General features: G+C 44.0%; 1 protein-coding gene across 2 annotated transcripts in view; it reads right to left on the bottom strand.

The window, feature by feature from the left end:
* Positions 1 to 18,627, bottom strand: part of LOC129817521 (protein 4.1-like) — a 96,991-nt gene that overhangs the window by 66,223 nt on the left and 12,141 nt on the right. The window contains exon 1 of one of the 2 annotated variants that reach the window (XM_055872857.1): positions 13,664 to 13,685. The exons of the other annotated variant lie outside the window; for it this stretch is intronic. The gene's annotated coding sequence lies outside the window, so the exon portion shown is untranslated. Of the gene's footprint in view, positions 1 to 13,663; positions 13,686 to 18,627 lie in introns of those variants that run through there. 2 annotated transcript variants of the gene reach the window in all.

The raw sequence follows: 18,627 nt of genomic DNA, 5'->3' as shown, positions 1-18,627 counted from the left end.
CACTGCCGATTTTGCTGTGTCGAGAGACAGCAATCCAGAATCAGGGCATATCACTCAACTCCAGCGTCAAGTTGCACTATCTAAAGCAGGCAATACAGTGTGGTGACAGGACACCTTTAGTCAATGGTTCCCTCCTCTTGGAGGCTGTTCCTAGAACTGATGCAGTGAAGGAGGGACTCCAATACCAACAACACAATGTATAGGACACAGCCCCACAGAGATACTGGGTTGACATTAGCACACTTCCTGGCCTCCAGGTTTTCCCCTGAAGCATTTGATCTGTTGCTCAGTGTCTGTACTAGACTTTATTTGGCCATAGATAGTCCCACTGCAGGGACCCCAGTCCAGAGAGCAAACTTCAACCCCTAATCCAGACAGGGCTGGATTTCATCAGCCTGCTCTGGGAGCCCACACATTCAAGAAGGATTGCAAAACAGATTCATATTGAGCCCTTCTTCGTGATGTGCTTAGCTTGAATGACAGCCTTTCTTTTACATGAGCCCCCCCCCCAAAAAAAAAGTTAGTCTGTCAGGACTTTCTCATCATCTGGGCAGAATAAAAAAAAAAAAAAAGCTATAATATTGATCAGTGTCAAAATTCCAAGCATTTTTTGGAAACTGACAAATATGCTGCCAAAAGATTTAGGCTCAAATTCCAGTCAGACAGATTTTTACATTCCTTTGATATTGATACACAACAGAGCTGGCTGTAAGGATGAAGTACAGTACAGGGGCATTATCGTACAGATTAAATCAAACCCAGAATAACGCCTGTTTAACCAAGACAGCTGTAGAGTCTGGTGGAGTTGTTATTGTGGATTAAAGTCTGTGGGCTGACCGACTGGTGATGTCATGGCTTTTATTCATGGGCCCAGCCCTGGAATGGACCTCCTGAGAGAACACATCTGGGTTCTAGAGCAGTGACCACATTCCGCCGCGGACTCCCGCCCACCCACAATAGATTTGAGTCTGGAGCCAGAGGTTCTAATACAACTCTGGCCTGGACCCCGAAAATGTCATCTCCCTCGAAGCAGAGAGAGCAGCATTATGGAGCAGCCGGGCTGGGACAGACTGGGGTAGAGCTAATCTAATGAATGATAACCAACCCTAACAGTGACCCTCTTACAGGCTCAAGGGGAAATTGTTGAAACAATTATAAAATGTCTTTGTTTTTCTGTAGATTAGAGTATATCCTTTACATGTGTGTCGAGCCTTAGGGCTACTTGAGGCTATTTTCCAAACAAACATGGAGATGAGTGGTATATGGTAGATACCTGTGAGGGTCATCTTGTGAGTAAAAATACACTGCTCAAAAAAATAAAGAGAACACTTAAACAACACAACGTAACTCCAAGTCAATCACACTTCTGTGAAATCAAACTGTCCACTTAGGAAGCAACACTGATTGACAATAAATTTCACATATTGTTGTGCAAATGGAATTGACAAAAGGTGGAAATTATAGGCAATTAGCAAGACACCCCCAAAAAAGGAATGGTTCTGCAGGTGGTGACCACAGACCACTTCTCAGTTCCTATGCTTCCTGGCTGATGTTTTGGTCACTTTTGAATGCTGGCGGTAATTTCACTCTAGTGGTAGCATGAGACGGAGTCTACAACCCACACAAGTGGCTCAGGTAGTGCAGTTCATCCAGGATGGCACATCAATGCGAGCTGTGGCAAAAAGGTTTGCTGTGTCTGTCAGCATAGTGTCCAGAGCATGGAGGCGCTACCAGGAGACAGGCCAGTACATCAGGAGATGTGGAGGAGGCCGTAGGAGGGCAACAACCCAGCAACAGGACCGCTACCTCCGCCTTTGTGCAAGGAGGTACACTGCCGGAGCCCTGCAAAATGACCTCCAGCAGGCCACAAATGTGCATGTGTCAGCATATGGTCTCACAAGGGGTCTGAGGATCTCATCTCGGTACCTAATGGCAGTCAGGCTACTTCTGGCGAGCACATGGAGGGCTGTGCGGCCCCACAAAGAAAAGCCACCCCACACCATGACTGACCCACCGACAAACCGGTCATGCTGGAGGATGTTGCAGGCAGCAGAACGTTCTCCACGGCGTCTCCAGACTCTGTCACGTCTGTCACATGTGCTCATGTGCTCAGTGTGAACCTGCTTTCATCTGTGAAGAGCACAGGGCGCCAGTGGCGAATTTGCCAATCTTGGTGTTCTCTGGCAAATGCCAAACGTCCTGCACGGTGTTGGGCTGTAAGCACAACCCCCACCTGTGGACGTCGGGCCCTCATACCACCCTCATGGAGTCTGTTTCTGACCGTTTTAGCAGACACATGCACATTTGTGGCCTGCTGGAGGTCATTTTGCAGGGCTCCGGCAGTGCACCTCCTTGCACAAAGGCGGAGGTAGCGGTCCTGCTGCTGGGTTGTTGCCCTCCTACGGCCTCCTCCACGTCTCCTGATGTACTGGCCTGTCTCCTGGTAGCGCCTCCATGCTCTGGACACTACGCTGACAGACACAGCAAACCTTTTTGCCACAGCTCGCATTGATGTGCCATCCTGGATGAGCTGCACTACCTGAGCCACTTGTGTGGGTTGTAGACTCCGTCTCATGCTACCACTAGAGTGAGAGCACCGCCAGCATTCAAAAGTGACCAAAACATCAGCCAGGAAGCATAGGAACTGAGAAGTGGTCTGTGGTCACCACCTGCAGAATCACTCCTGTTTTGGGGGGTGTCTTGCTAATTGCCTATAATTTCCACCTTTTGTCTATTCCATTTGCACAACAGCATGTGAAATGTATTGTCAATCAGTGTTGCTTCCTAAGTGGACAGTTTGATTTCACAGAAGTGTGATTGACTTGGAGTTACATTGTGTTGTTTAAGTGTTCCCTTTATTTCTTTTTAGCAGTGTATGTATTGCGTTAATCACCTGAGAAAAACAAACCATGACCTAATCCTTGTTGACAGTGCCAGCCATCTGTCACACTTCCGAGACAAGAGTTCTTTGGTAATGGAATACTTTATATTCAAATGCAACAATTTCACACTAAACTATGACACATTTAAACCCTGATGTGTTGCACTGCAAGCCAGCCATGTGAAATGATTCAGTGGTTATCTATGACACCTAATGATAACCCTCCAGGTTTTTGTTTTTCATCCAACAGAGTATGAGCAATGACAAATTCATTGAAATGGCACGTTGTCCTGAACAGTGAATAACTGAAGTAAGAACATGTTTAGTCATCTGATGCAGCACTCCAAGAGCAAGCACAACCATTTTGATGTCCATAGATATACATCGAAAATAAGACAGTCCATAGTGCTTCCTTGCCACTGACAGGTTAAAATGGTGTCATAAATGGAGGGACATTCATGTGTCCCCCCATTGGAAACAACAGGATGTCTGGGATCTGTATCACTTGAGGTGAGCCCTTTACCTGAGTGCTTATTGGATTGTTGTCCAGTGTTTTACGGTCAAAACTTGCAGCCGTGGTGCTGTGCGTTTTGTTGCCAACCTTACTTTGCTACCTGACAACTTTATGGTTTTTACTTTTTAATTACCGTTTATATTTTTTGTTTCTCCCTCAACTTTTATTTCTTCGTTCAACTTTTTTCACTCCGGACGCTTTATCTGGACATGGTTCGTCAGGACCTCCAACAGCCGAAGCTAAGTGGTAACATTAACATGATGCCTTCTAATTGCAGTCGCTGTACTCATAATATACAGGAGAACGATCGCCTTGCGGCGAGGATAGCTGTGCTGCAAGCCCAGCTTCAGACGCAATCGTTAGGCAAGGGTAATTTCAGTGTATGAAAGGATGAAACAGCGTCTGTGCCTCCAGTAAGTACAGATAGTAGTATAAATCCCCTCGCACAGTCCCCGCAGCCGGACAACTTTCTCATGGCTTCTGGAGGGAAATGCTGTAGGAATGCCCAACTGGTGTCGCTCATTCAACCGACAGAAACTTTCAACCGGTTCTCCCCATTAAGCAGCGAGTCGGAGTCAGAGCCTTAGCTCGTCTCGAATCCTCCCGTTACGGGGTCTGAGACGCCGAAGCTTCCCACCATTAGCTATGACAAATTGAAAACCCTAGTCATTGGTGACTCCATTACCTGCAATATTAGACTTAAAACGAATCATCCAGCGATCATACACTGTTCACCAGGGGGCAGGGCTACCGACGTTAAGGCTAATCTGAAGATGGTGCTGGCTAGAGCTAAAACTGGCGAGTGTAGAGAGTATAGAGTTAGTCATCCACGTCGGCACCAACGATGTTAGGATTAAACAGTCAGAGGTCACCAAGCGCAACATAGCTTCAGCGTGTAAATCAGCTAGAAAGATGTGTCGGCATCGAGTAATTGTCTCTGACCCCCTCCCAGTTAGGAGGAGTGATGAGCTCTACAGCAGAGTCTCAACTCAATCGCAGGTTAAAAACTGTTTTCTGCCCCTCCCAAAATATAGAATTTGTAGATAATTGGCCCTCTTTCTGGGACTCACACAAACAGGACCAAGCCTGGCCTGTTGAGGAGTGACGAACTCCATCCTAGCTGGAGGGGTGCTCTCATCTTATCTACCAACATAGACAGGGCTCTAACTCCTCAAGCTCCACAATGAAATAGGGTGCAGGCCAGGCAGCAGGCTGATAGCCAACCTGCCAGATTAGTGGAGTCTGCCCCTAGCACAGTCAGTGTAGTTAGCTCAGCTATCGCCATTGAGACCGTGTCTGTGCCTTGACCTAGGTTGGGCAAAATTAAACATGGCGGTGTTTGCCTTCGCAATCTCACTAGGATTAAGACCTCCATTCCTGCAATTATTGAAAGAGATCGTGATACCTCACATCTCAAAATTGGGCTACTTAACTTTAGATCCCTCACTTCAAAAGCAGTTATAGTCAATGAACTAATCACTGATCATAATCTTGATGTGATTGGCCTGACTGAAACATGGCTTAACTTCTTAATAGAGGGCGCTATTTTCACTTTGGGGAGAAAAAAATAAATAAAGTCGGGCCCAAAATAAACTGCCTCGTACTCTGTTCTAGATCATACAATATGCATATTATTACTATTGGATAGAAAACACTGAAGTTTCTAAAACTGTTTGAATTATATCTGAGTAAAACTGAACTCATTTGGCAGCAAACTTCCAAACAGGAAGTGAAAATTCTGAAAATGGGGCTCTGTCAGGGCCTGCCTATTCAACTGGATTATATTTATGGATCTGTATGCACTTCATACGCCTTCCACTAGATGTCAACAGGCAGTAGAATGTTGAATGGGGTGTCTAGCTTGATGTGAGACCGAATGAGAGCTTTTGGAGTGACAGGTCCGCTCTTGTCAGTATTCAACTGCGCACCAGGGAACCTCACATTGTCTTCTGAAATGCGTTCGGTATACACGACGAAATGCTCCGGCTCTGATTTTATTGGATACATATGAGAAAAACATCATAAATTAGGATTTTTCAACCGAGTTTGACCAGTTTATTCAACATTGGGACTTTTGGAATTTTTCGTTCCAGGCGCAAAGATTTATTGGACATGTGCCCTCCACATGGCTAGCCAAAGTTGCTAATTCGACAGAAGAAAAGGACATTCTAAAACAAAACAACGATTTATTCTGGAACTAGGAATCCTTGCACAACATTCTGATGGAAGATCATCAAAAGTAAGAGAATATTTATGATGTTTCGTATTTTTGTGGTTTATGTTGGCTCCAACAAGGAGAATTGGTGAGCGCTGTCTCACAATATTGCATGCTGTACGTTGTACTAAAATATTTTTTTAAATCTAACACAGCGTTTGCATTAAGAACCAGTGTATCTTTCATTTGCTGTACAACATGTATTTTTTTAGTAAAGTTTATGATGAGTTCTTTGGTTAGATTACGTGAGTGTCCAAAAAAGCGCCGGACAATTTGGTGCATCATGGCTACGTATTCACAATGTAAAACCACGATTTGTACCTCTAAATATGCACATTTTCAAACAAAACATAAATGTATTGTATAACATGATGTTATAAGACTGTCATCTGATGAAGTTGTTCAAACGTTAGTGATTCATTTTATCTCTATTTGTGGGTTTTGTGAAAGCTATGTTGGTGGTGAATAAATGGCGTTGTGTGTTTGGCTATTGTGGGGCGCTAATATAAAAAAAGTGTTTTCGCTGTAAAACATTTAAAAAATCGTAAATGATGGCTGGATTCACAAGACGTTTATCTTTCATTTGCTGTATTGGACTTGTGATTTCATGAAATTATATGATATCCCTGTCACGTTAAGCTAGGCTATGCTAGTCAGCTTTTTTGATGAGGATCCCAGATCTGGGAGAGAGAAGCGGTAGAGGTTTTAAGCCTGATGAATTTACTGTGTTAAATGAGGCCTCACCTCCTGGTTACACTAGTGACCATATCCTCCGTGCATCCCGCAAAGGCGGAGGTATCGCTAACATTTACGATAGCAAATTTACACCAAAAAAAAAAAAAATGGTTTTCGTCTTTTGAGCTTCTAGTCATGAAATCTATGCAGCCTACTCAATCACTTTTTAATAGCTACTGTTTACAGGCCTCCTGGGCCATGCACAGCGTTCCTCACCGAGTTTGCTGAATTCCTATCGGACCTTGTAGTCATAGCAGATAATATATTCAAATTGTTGGTGATTTTAATATTCACATGGAAAAGTCCACAGACCCACTCCAAAAGGCTTTGAGACATCGACTCAGTGGGTTTGGTACAACATGTCTCTGGACCTACTCACTGCCACTGTCATACTCTGGACCTAGTTTTGTCACATGAAATAAATGTTGTAGATCTTAAAGTTTTTCCTCAAAATCCTGGACTATCAGACAACCATTTTATTACGTTTGCAATCACAACAAATAATCTGCTCAGACCCCAACCAAGGAGCATCAAAAGTCGTGCTATAAATTCTCAGACAACACAAAGATTCCTTGATGCCCTTCCAGACTCCCTCTGCCTACCCAAGGACATCAGAGGACAAAAATCAGGTAACCACCTAACTGAGGAACTCAACTTAACCTTGCGCAATACCCTAGATGAGGTTGCACCCCTAAACATTTGTCATAAGAAACTAGCTCCCTGGTATACAGAAAATACCCAAGCTCTGAAGCAAGCTTCCAAAAAATTGGAACGGAAATGGCACCACACCAAACTGGAATTCTTCCGACCAGCTTGGAAAGACAGTACCGTGCAGTATTGAAGAGCCCTCACTGCTGCTCGATTATCCTATTTTTCCAACGTAATTGAGGAAAATAAGAACAATCCAAAATGTATTTTTGATACTGTTGCAAAGCTAACTAAAAAGCAGCATTCCCCAAGAGAGGATGGCTTTCACTTCAGCAGTAATAAATTCATGAACTTCTTTGAGGAAAAGATCATGATCATTAGAAAGCAAATTACAGGTTCCTCTTTAAATCTGCGTATTCCTCCAAAGCTCAGTTGTCCTGAGTCTGCCAGGACCTAGGATCAAGAGAGACACGCAAGTGTTTTAGTACTATTTCTCTTGACACAATGATGAAAATAATCACGGCCTCTAAACCTGCAAGCTGCATACTGGACCTTATTCCAACTAAACTACTGAATGAGCTGCTTCCTGTGCTTGGCCCTCCTATGTTGAACATAATAAACGGCTCTATCCACCGGATGTGTACCAAACTCACTAAAAGTGGCAGTAATAAAGCCTCTCTTGAAAAAGCCAAACCGTGGCCCAGAAAATATATATATTTTTAAATTGTTAAAAAAAACGGCCTATATCGAATCTTCCATCTTCCTCGTGCTCCTAGACCTTAGTGCTGCCTTTGATACCATCGATCACCACATTCTTTTGGAGAGATTGGAAACCCAAATTGGTCTACACGGACAAGTTCTGGCCTGGTTTAGATCTTATCTGTCAGAAAGATATCAGTTTGTCTCTGAATGGTTTGTCCTCTGACAAATCAACTGTACATTTCAGTGTTCAAGGTTCCGTTTTAGGACCACTATTGTTTTCACTATATATTTTACCTCTTGGGGATGGCATTCAAAAACATAATGTTATCTTTCACTGCTATGCGGATGACACACAGCTGTACATTTCAATGAAATATGGTGAAGCCCCAAAATTGCCCTCACTAGTTGCCTGTGTTTCAGACATAAGGAAGTGGATGGCTGCAAACGTTTTACTTTTAAACTCGCACAAAACAGAGATACTTGTTCTAGGTCCCAAGAAACAAAGAGATCTTCTGTTGAATCTGACAATTAATCTTGATGGTTGTAAAGTCGTCTCAAATAAAACTGTGGCGGACCTCGACGTTACTCTTGACCCTGATCTCTCTTTTGACAAACATATCAAGACTGTTTCAAGGACAGCTTTTTTCCATCTACAAAAATCTGAAACTTTGTCCAAAAATGATGCAGAAAAATTAATCCATGCTTTTGTTACTTTTGGTTAGACTACTGCAATGCTCTACTTTCCGGCTAACGGGATAAAGCACTAAATAAACTTCAGTTAGTGCTAAATACAGCTGCTAGAATCCTGACTAAAACCAAAAAATGTGATATTACTCCAGTGCTGGTCTCCCTACACTGGCTTCCTGTTAAGGCAAGGGCTGATTTCAAGGTTTTACTGCTAACCTACAAAGCATTACGTGGGCTTGCGCCTACCTATCTTTCCGATTTGGTCCTGCCGTACATACCTACACGTATGCTACAGTCACAAGACGCAGACTCCTAATTGTCCCTAGAATTTCTAAGCAAACAGCTGGAGGCAGTGCTTTCTCCTATAGAGCTCCATTTTTATGGAATGGTCTGCCTACCCATGTGAGAGACGCAGACTCGGTCTCAACCGTCTTTACTGAAGACTCATCTCTTCAGTGGGTCATATGATTGAGTGTAGTCTGGCCCAGGAGTGTGAAGGTGAACGGAAAGGCTCTGAAGCAACGAATCGCCCTTGCTATCTCTGCCTGTCCGGTTCCCCTCTCTCCACTGGGATTCTTTGCCTCTAACCCTATTACAGGGGCTGAGTCACTGGCTTACTGGTGCTCTTTCATGCCGTCCCTAGGAAGGGTGCGTCACTTGAGTGGGTTGAGTCACAACCATCAGATCCTCCTCTCCACCCTCTCCGAGTTGGGCATCTCCGGCGCGGCCCACGCTTGGATTGCGTCCTACCTGACAGGTCGCTCCTACCAGGTGGCGTGGCGAGAATCTGTCTCCTCACCACGCGCTCTCACCACTGGTGTCCCCCAGGGCTCTGTTCTAGGCCCTCTCCTATTCTCGCTATACACCAAGTCACTTGGCTCTGTCATAACCTCACATGGTCTCTCCTATCATTGCTATGCAGACGACACACAACTAATCTTCTCCTTTCCCCCTTCTGATGACCAGGTGGCGAATCGCATCTCTGCATGTCTGGCAGACATATCAGTGTGGATGACGGATCACCACCTCAAGCTGAACCTCGGCAAGACGGAGCTGCTCTTCCTCCCGGGGAAGGACTGCCCGTTCCATGATCTCGCCATCACGGTTGACAACTCCATTGTGTCCTCCTCCCAGAGCGCTAAGAACCTTGGCGTGATCCTGGACAACACCCTGTCGTTCTCAACTAACATCAAGGCGGTGGCCCGTTCCTGTAGGTTCATGCTCTACAACATCCGCAGAGTACGACCCTGCCTCACACAGGAAGCGGCGCAGGTCCTAATCCAGGCACTTGTCATCTCCCGTCTGGATTACTGCAACTCGCTGTTGGCTGGGCTCCCTGCCTGTGCCATCAAACCCCTACAACTCATCCAGAACGCCGCAGCCCGTCTGGTGTTCAACCTTCCCAAGTTCTCTCACGTCACCCCGCTCCTCCGCTCTCTCCACTGGCTTCCAGTTGAAGCTCGCATCCGCTACAAGACCATGGTGCTTGCCTACGGAGCTGTGAGGGGAACGGCACCTCAGTACCTTCAGGCTCTGATCAGGCCCTACACCCAAACAAGGGCACTGCGTTCATCCACCTCTGGCCTGCTCGCCTCCCTACCACTGAGGAAGTACAGTTCCCGCTCAGCCCAATCAAAACTGTTCGCTGCTCTGGCACCCCAATGGTGGAACAAACTCCCTCACGACGCCAGGACAGCGGAGTCAATCACCACCTTCCGGAGACACCTGAAACCCCACCTCTTCAAGGAATACCTAGGATAGGATAAAGCAATCCTTCTGCCCCCCCCCCCCCCCTTAAAAGATGTAGATGCACTATTGTAAAGTGGCTGTTCCACTGGATGTCATTAGGTGAATGCACCAATTTGTAAGTCGCTCTGGATAAGAGCGTCTGCTAAATGACTTAAATGTAATGTAATGTCATCTTCCTGTCTGGGTTGGCGCCCCTCCTTGGGTTGTGCCGTGGCGAATATCTTTGTGGGCTATACTCAGCCTTGTCTCAGGATGGTAAGTTGGTGGTTGAAGATATCCCTCTAGTGGTGTGGGGGCTGTGCTTTGGCAAAATGGGTGGGGTTATATCCTGCCTGTTTGGCCCTGTCCGGGGGTATCATCGGATGGGGCCACAGTGTCTCCTGACCCCTCCTGTCTCAGCCTCCAGTATTTATGCTGCAGTAGTTTGTCAGGGGGCTAGGGTCAGTTTGTTATATCTGGAGTACTTCTCAGGTTTTATCCGGTGTCCTGTGTGAATTTAAGTATGCTCTCTAATTCTCTCTCTCTTTCTTTCTCTCTCTCTCGGAGGACCTGAGCCCTAGGACCATGCCTCAGGACTGCCTGGCATGATGACTCCTTGCTGTCCCCAGTCCACCTGGCCGTGCTGCTGCTCCAGTTGCAACTGTTCTGCCTGTGGCTATGGAACCCTGAGCTGTTCACCGGACGTGCTACCTGTCCCAGAGCTGCTGTTTTAAACTCTAAAGACCGCAGGACCGGTAGAGATACTCTTAATGATCGGCTATGAAAAGCCAAATTACATTTACTCCTGAGGTGCTGACTTGCTGCACCCTCGACAACTACTGTGATTATTATTATTTGACCATGCTGGTCATTTAGGAACATTTGAAAATCTTGGCCATGTTCTGTTATAATCTCCACCCGGCACAGCCAGAAGAGGACTGGCCACCGCTCATAGCCTGGTTCCTCTCTAGGTTTTGGCCTTTCTAGGGAGTTTTTTTCTAGCCACCGTGCTTCTACACCTGCATTGCTTGCTGTTTGGGGTTTTAGGCTGGGTTTCTGTACAGCACTTTGAGATATCAGCTGATGTACGAAGGGCTATATAAATAAATTTGATTTGATGTGGAGAGAGCTCCAGTGTGCTGTGTTTAAACAGTAATACAGGTTGACTGTGCGCCCTACAAGCCCGCCCATTCCCCCTTTATTCTCTCTGAATGGCTGAGTGTTCCAAATCTGAATAACACAAATCAATTATAAAATGCCCATGGTCCTTCGCTAAATTCCCTTTTCATCTCCCATTAGTGCACTGAGCCACGGAGATGAGTGCTCCCAAGGGGCCACGTGGAGGTCAAATCTGCGCAGGTGCACGGGGGTTCCCTTGGAAAAACACCCCAGGAATTACACCACAACTTTGTTATTTTGAGAGCTTCCTTGAAAAACAAATGTATTCCCTTAAATAAGGTTCAACTTTGGTCAAGAACAAAATGATTAACCATAAAAAAAGTCAAATTGTATCTAAACAATATTTACACATCGGGACATTATTTTACAATATTGTATCACAGCTAGCTGTTACAAAACAGTATTTTTCCTTCCTCTCCATCTTCTTTGAAAATAATGAGTTTTCAGCACTTATTTACATGACCATTTTGAAATGTTCGGGTGTTGCGTAAAAAAATAAAAGAAAGTAACAAATAATTAAAAAGGCAGCAGTAAAATAACAATAGCGAGGAAATATACAGGGGGTACTGGTACAGTCAATGTGCGGGGGAACCAGTTAGTTGAGGTATTATGTAAATGTAGAGTTAATGATTATGCATAGATAATAAACAGTAGCAACAGCGTAAGAGGGGTCTGGGTAACCCTTTGATTAGCTGGTCAGGGGTCTTATGGCTTGGGTGTAGAAGCTGTTAGGCCTTTTGGACCTCAGACTTGGCGCTCCGGTACCGCTTGCTGTTTACATCCCCGTTAGTGAGCAAGTATTTGGCAAGATAATCCTTTCACCTGACAGGTGTCGCATTGCAAGAAGCTGATTAAAAGAGCAAGATCATTACACAGGTGAACCTTGTGCTGGGGACAATAAAAGGCCACTAAAATGTGTAGTTGTCACACAACGCCAAAGATGCCTCGGGTTGAGTGAGCGTGCAATTGGCATGCTGACTGCAGGAATGTCCACCAGAGCCATTGCCAGAAAACTGAATGTTAATTTTTCTACCATAAGTTTTAGCCATCTGACGTTTTAGAGAATTTGGCAGTAAGTCCAACCAGCCTCAAAACCACGTATATGGTGTGGGCGAGTGGTTTGCTAATGTCAGTCTTTTGAACAAAGTGCCTCATGGTGACGGTGGGGTTACGTTATGGGCAGGCATAAGCTACGGACAATGAACACAATTGCATTTTAGCGATTTTAAATGCACACAAATACCATTAAAAGCACCTGAATCCCATTTTTTTTTAAGGCAACTGTGACCAGATGCATATCCAAATTCCCAGTCATGTGAAATCCATAGATTAGGGCCCAATTTATTTATTTCAAATTTACCGATTGCCTCATGAATTGTAACTCAGCAAAAAAAAAAAAGATGAAATTGTTGCATGTTGCGTTTATATTTTACATTGATAGAAGCCACAATCTGCAATATTAAAGCTGATCTAACCCCCTAATATGTTCTACTAGATTGATGGCATAGGCTAATGATATTGCTGTTCATTACTCATCTTGGTGGCTGAGGAAAACTAAAACATGGACATTTGTTTTAACGTCTTCAAAGTGAGCATCATAATTTGGTATGAAGGACCGCACATGATTGCATCCTCAACTTGCATGTTCTGTTAATATGGATTAACCGAATCTAAATGTGATTTCTGTAATTCTGAGCACCGTTAGTGGACACCCTAATCAGGTTACGCACCCAATGCATATGGTCCTGCAGATTTCTCAACTGTCAGGTAAATTAAAAATGTTGCCAGTCAAATGTCCGGTGCCACATTTTCCTAACGGACACCCTGATATATAATAGTGATGGCTTAGTACAAAATGAAGTTTAGGCAAGGCTTTATTCTTCTATTCTAGTTTGTCAGCCTACTACATAGGGCTGGGAAAGGCCAGGGACCTTGCGATACAATATCACGATACGATAATTATTGCGATTCTCAAGATTCTATGTATTGCGATAAGATACTGTGACTTAATTTAGAATCGATGTTCCAAACATATTGCTCACCATATGTCTGCTACAGAGGGACAAGAGAGAGCCATGAGAAAAGAAGTTGATCAATCACAGAAAAAAAAAATACTGAAAAAAAAAAAAAAAAAAAAAAAGTTATGAAGGAAAAAGGGTGTTTTGGTGCAAGTACAGCCAACTAGCACAAAAATTATATATATATATATATATATATATATATATATAAATAAAAAAAGACAACGACACACTTTCAAAAATACTACGGTGATATAACTTAAAATAAATAGATGTTTAGACTTGTTCTTGGCTCTGATGACAGTAAAACACCAAACTGAAAAATGTTCCCATAATCCGTTTTAATATACACTTACCTCCTCACCAGCAGTTTTTGCAGGAAATCCCTGTTTTTTGGCAAGACAGGGTATTCGTTACACTCAAAGTGTGTGACTGCACAGGAGGACCGTAGAAGAGCAGCAGCCTGTTCCGCCAGGCCAGCGCCTAGTCGTCATAGTTAGGGGCCATGTTTGTTTTCCAGAGAAGGAGCCATCAGCACCTCCTGCAATCTGCCCTAAACAGCCCTGTGAACTTTGTCCCCGCAGAGCAGGCCCGGGGTAACAGGAAGTCTGACGTGGTGACTCAGGCCTGGCCGTTTTTTCTCTCTCTCTCCAGCATGAACACATGGGCATTTTTGTCTAACTAAAGGGTATGGAAAACAGAACTCCGCAGTTTAAAGAACATCCTCACGGTGTGATTTACATTATCATGGCTTATGGGGAGTCCAAGCGGTGTTTACCTTTTGAAGGCATTTCAAAGTTCTCTTTTGACACTCAAACTCACAATTCCGCTCTACAAACAAATCCTTCAGCATCTTAAAAATCAGGCTCCTTACAATAATCAATCCAGCTAAATCTGTGGACTAATAAGAGCGGTCAATAACTTCCATCTATTTCTCTTTAGCTGGGGTTGAGAAAGATAGCCCTATCTGCTAATAGTGGATTAAAGCTCTTGAGGATCCCTCCGTTTGGCACGGGCTACTTGTAGTGGTGGAGGATACAACAAGGGGCTGTGAACACGGCTCCAGTTAGTATTCCACGGTTGGGACGGACACATTTCAGACAGCCAGAAACGACCCTCGGAAGGATAGTCTGCTGTGATCATCACCTGAATTCCCCATACAGAAGCGGAAATTAGTGGTGCAGACATTTTCCTGATGGGGAAAAGTGGGAAGCGACAGGGCATTCATGATTTTCCAGTGCTGCTGCCCCAGTAACCAGAAGTAGAGCGGCTACATTGCCTAAACATCTTGTTTATACAGCTTGGGGTTTCGTCGCTGCTTCACCATCCTGCAGGACACAGCAGGAGACACTGATATGTAGGCTACACCAACATACTTTTGGTCATGTAGTGTGTGTGATAGATATACACTGCTCAAAAAAATAAAGGGAACACTTAAACAACACAATGTAACTCCAAGTCAATCACACTTCTGTGAAATCAAACTGTCCACTTAGGAAGCAACACTGATTGACAATACATTTCACATGCTGTTGTGCAAATGGAATAGACAAAAGGTGGAAAGTATAGGCAATTAGCAAGACACCCCCCAAAACAGGAGTGATTCTGCAGGTGGTGACCACAGACCACTTCTCAGTTCCTATGCTTCCTGGCTGATGTTTTGGTCACTTTTGAATGCTGGCGGTGCTCTCACTCTAGTGGTAGCATGAGACGGAGTCTACAAACCACACAAGTGGCTCAGGTAGTGCAGTTCATCCAGGATGGCACATCAATGCGAACTGTGGCAAAAAGGTTTGCTGTGTCTGTCAGCGTAGTGTCCAGAGCATGCAGGCGCTACCAGGAGACAGGCCAGTACATCAGGAGACGTGGAGGAGGCCGTAGGAGGGCAACAACCCAGCAGCAGGACCACTACCTCCGCCTTTGTGCAAGGAGGTGCACTGCCAGCGCCCTGCAAAATGACCTCCAGCAGGCCACAAATGTGCATGTGTCTGCTAAAACGGTCAGAAACAGACTCCATGAGGGTGGTATGAGGGCCCGACGTCCACAGTTGGGGGTTGTGCTTACAGCCCAACACCGTGCAGGACGTTTGGCATTTGCCAGAGAACACCAAGATTGGCAAATTCGCCACTGGCGTCCTGGAGACGCCGTGGAGAACGTTCTAGAAATAAGCAGCGTTATTATAAATATTATTTTCCCAACAACATGGAACAGAGTAACCACTAAATAAATAACGAAGAGGCTGTTTTTACAAAAGTGTAAAGCCTTTATTACAGAAAAGCAAAGATTTAAAAAACAGCCGCATTTGTGAAATCGTTTACTTGACATGTTGCGTGAGGCTTGGTGCTAATGGAATCAGTATCAAAACATACACAGGCAACAAAAGCAGGATCTAGAGGTCGACCGATTATGATTTATCAACGCAGATACCGATTATTGGAGGACCAAAAACGCTGATACCGATTAAATCGGATGATTTTTTAAAATGTATTTGTAATAATGACAAATACAACAATACTGATGGAACACTTATTGACTTAATATAATACATCAATAAAATCAATTTAGCCCCAAGTAAATAATGAAACATGTTCAATTTGGTTTAAATAATGCAAAAGCAAAGTTTTGGAAAAGAAAGTAAAATTGCAATATGTGCTATGTAAGAAAGCTAACGTTTCAGTTCCTTGCTCAGAACATATGAAAGCTGGCGGTTCCTTTTAACATGAGTCTTCAATATTCCCAGGTAAGAAGTTTTAGGTTGTAGTTATTATAGGACTATTTCTCTCTATACCATTTGTATTTCATATACCTTTGACCATTGGATGTTCTTATAGGCACTTTAGTATTGCAAATGTAACAGTATAGCTTCCGTCCCTGTCCTCGCTCCTCCCTGGAATCGAACCAGCAACACAACGACAACAGCCACAATCGAAGCAGCGTTACCCATGCAGAGCAAGGGGAACTACTTGAAGGCTCAGAGCGAGTGACGTTTGAAACGCTATAAGCACGCGCTAACTAGCTAGCCTTTTCACTTCGGTTACACCAGCCTCATCTCGGGAGTTGATAGGCTTGAAGTCATAAACAGCGCAATGCTTGACGCACAACGAAGAGCTGCTGGCAAAATGCACGAAAGTGCTGTTTGAATAAATGTTTGCGCCTGCTTCTGCCTACCACCGCTCAGTCAGATACTTGTATGCTCAGTCAGATTATATGCAACGCAGGACACGCTAAATAATATCTAGTAATATCATCAACCATGTGTAGTTAACAAGTGGTTATGATTGATTGTTTTTTTATAAGATAAGTTTAATGCTAGCTAGCAACTTACCTTGGCTTACTGCATTCGCGTAACAAGCAGTCTCCTTGTGGAGTGCAACGAGAGAGAGGCAGGTCGTCATTGCGTCGGACTAGTTAACTGTAAGGTTGCAAGATTGGAACCCCCGAGGTGACAAGGTGAAAATCTGTCGTTCTGCCCCTAAACAAGGCAGTTAACACACCGTTCCTAGGCCATCATTGAAAATAAGAATGTGTTCTTAACTGAATTGCCTAGTTAAATAAATAAATAAATAAATAAATAAATAAATAAATATATATATATATATATTTTTTTTTAAGCGCCCAAAAATACCCTAATTAAAATCGGTCGACCTCTAGCAGGATCTGTCTTATTTCTCTAGATATATTGATGATTTATAAAGCCAGGCACAGTTAACAGTTAGGTTATTGATTATAGACCTAAGTTGGGGTTTACCCTCTCCTCACTTTTCATAGACAATAAGGCAAGGACTGATTTCTCATATCCTCATTCTGCTGCTGCTTCCGGCATTGTTCTCAACATTAATGTTCTGGCTAACTTTGCTATTATTCACATGGCGCTTTTTCCTAGATCATGTTGCTAATTCAACAGCGCACTGATGCGTTTCAGAACCGTGGACAGCAACCGCATTCCAACGAGAGAAAAATAACATTTGTTATTTATTATAAAATATTATTTTTATTAGTGTTGCACCATTGTTCTTATGTAATATAACCATATACAATTTCAGTAGCATGTCTTAGACTGATGGACTGCGCCATCCCCACGCCCTCCACAACAGATCAGGCCACACAGATAGGGGTCTTGTACAGTGAAAAAATAATAATAATAATCATACTGCTTGACTAAAGAAATCTTGGTCGACCAACAGCCTTTCGACCAAACAGATGATTAAATGGGGTCAGCCCTACCGAGGATAGGCAATTTATATACGCTATGGGCTTCAGCACTCGGTGGTCCCATTCTATGGGCTTATGTGGCCTACCACTTCACTGCTGAGCCTTTGTTGCACCTAAATGTTTCCACTTCACAATAACAGCTGTTAGCTGAAGAGATCCATCGGCCATTATCTTGGGCCACTTTCTAGAGACAATATCTCTAATCACTCAATGCCTAGGTTTACCTTCAAATATATTCACATCCTACCATACCTTTGTCTGTAAATTATGCCTTGAATCTATTCCATCGCGCCCAGAAAACTGCTCCTTTTACTCTGTTCCGAACGCACTAGACAACCAGTTCTTATAGCCTTCAGTCGTACCATTATCCTACTCCTCCTCTGTTCCTCAAGCGATGTAGATGTTAATCCAGGCCCTGCAGCACCTAGCGCCACTCCTACTCCCCAGGTGCTCTCATTTGGTGACTTCTGTAACCGTAAAAGCCTTGGTTTCATGCATGTTAACATTAGAAGCATCCTGCCTAAGTTTGTTTTATTCACAGCTTTAGCACTGCCAACCCGGATGTCCCAGCCGTTTCTAAATACTGGCTTAGGAAGACCACCAAAAACCATAAAATCTCTATCCCTAACATTTTCCGACAAGATAGAACTGCCAAAGGGGGCGGAGTTGCAATCTACTGCAGAAATAGCCTGCAGAGTTCTGTCTTACTATCCAGGTCTGTGTCCAAACAATTTGTGCTTCTACTTTAAAAATCCACCTTTCAAGAAACAAGTCTCACTGTTTTCGCTTGCTATAGACCACCCTCTGCCCCCAGCTGTGCTCTGGACACAATGTGAATTGATTGCCCCCCATCCATCTCCAGAGCTCGTGCTGCTAGGTGACCTAAACTGGGACATGCTTAACACACCGACCATCCTACAATCTAAGCTTAATGCCCTCTGTCTTACACAAATTATCAATTTATTTTTTTATTTTTTTATTTATTTTACCAGGTAAGTTGACTGAGAACACATTCTCATTTGCAGCAACGACCTGGGGAATAGTTACAGGGGAGAGGAGGGGGATGAATTAGCCAATTGTAAACTAGGGATTATTAGGTGACCATGAT

The sequence above is a fragment of the Salvelinus fontinalis genome, chromosome 20, assembly GCF_029448725.1.
Source record: "Salvelinus fontinalis isolate EN_2023a chromosome 20, ASM2944872v1, whole genome shotgun sequence".
Lineage (NCBI taxonomy): Eukaryota > Metazoa > Chordata > Actinopteri > Salmoniformes > Salmonidae > Salvelinus > Salvelinus fontinalis.
The sequence above is the reverse complement of the archived record's forward strand: the minus strand, read 5'-3'. Positions and strand labels throughout refer to the sequence as shown.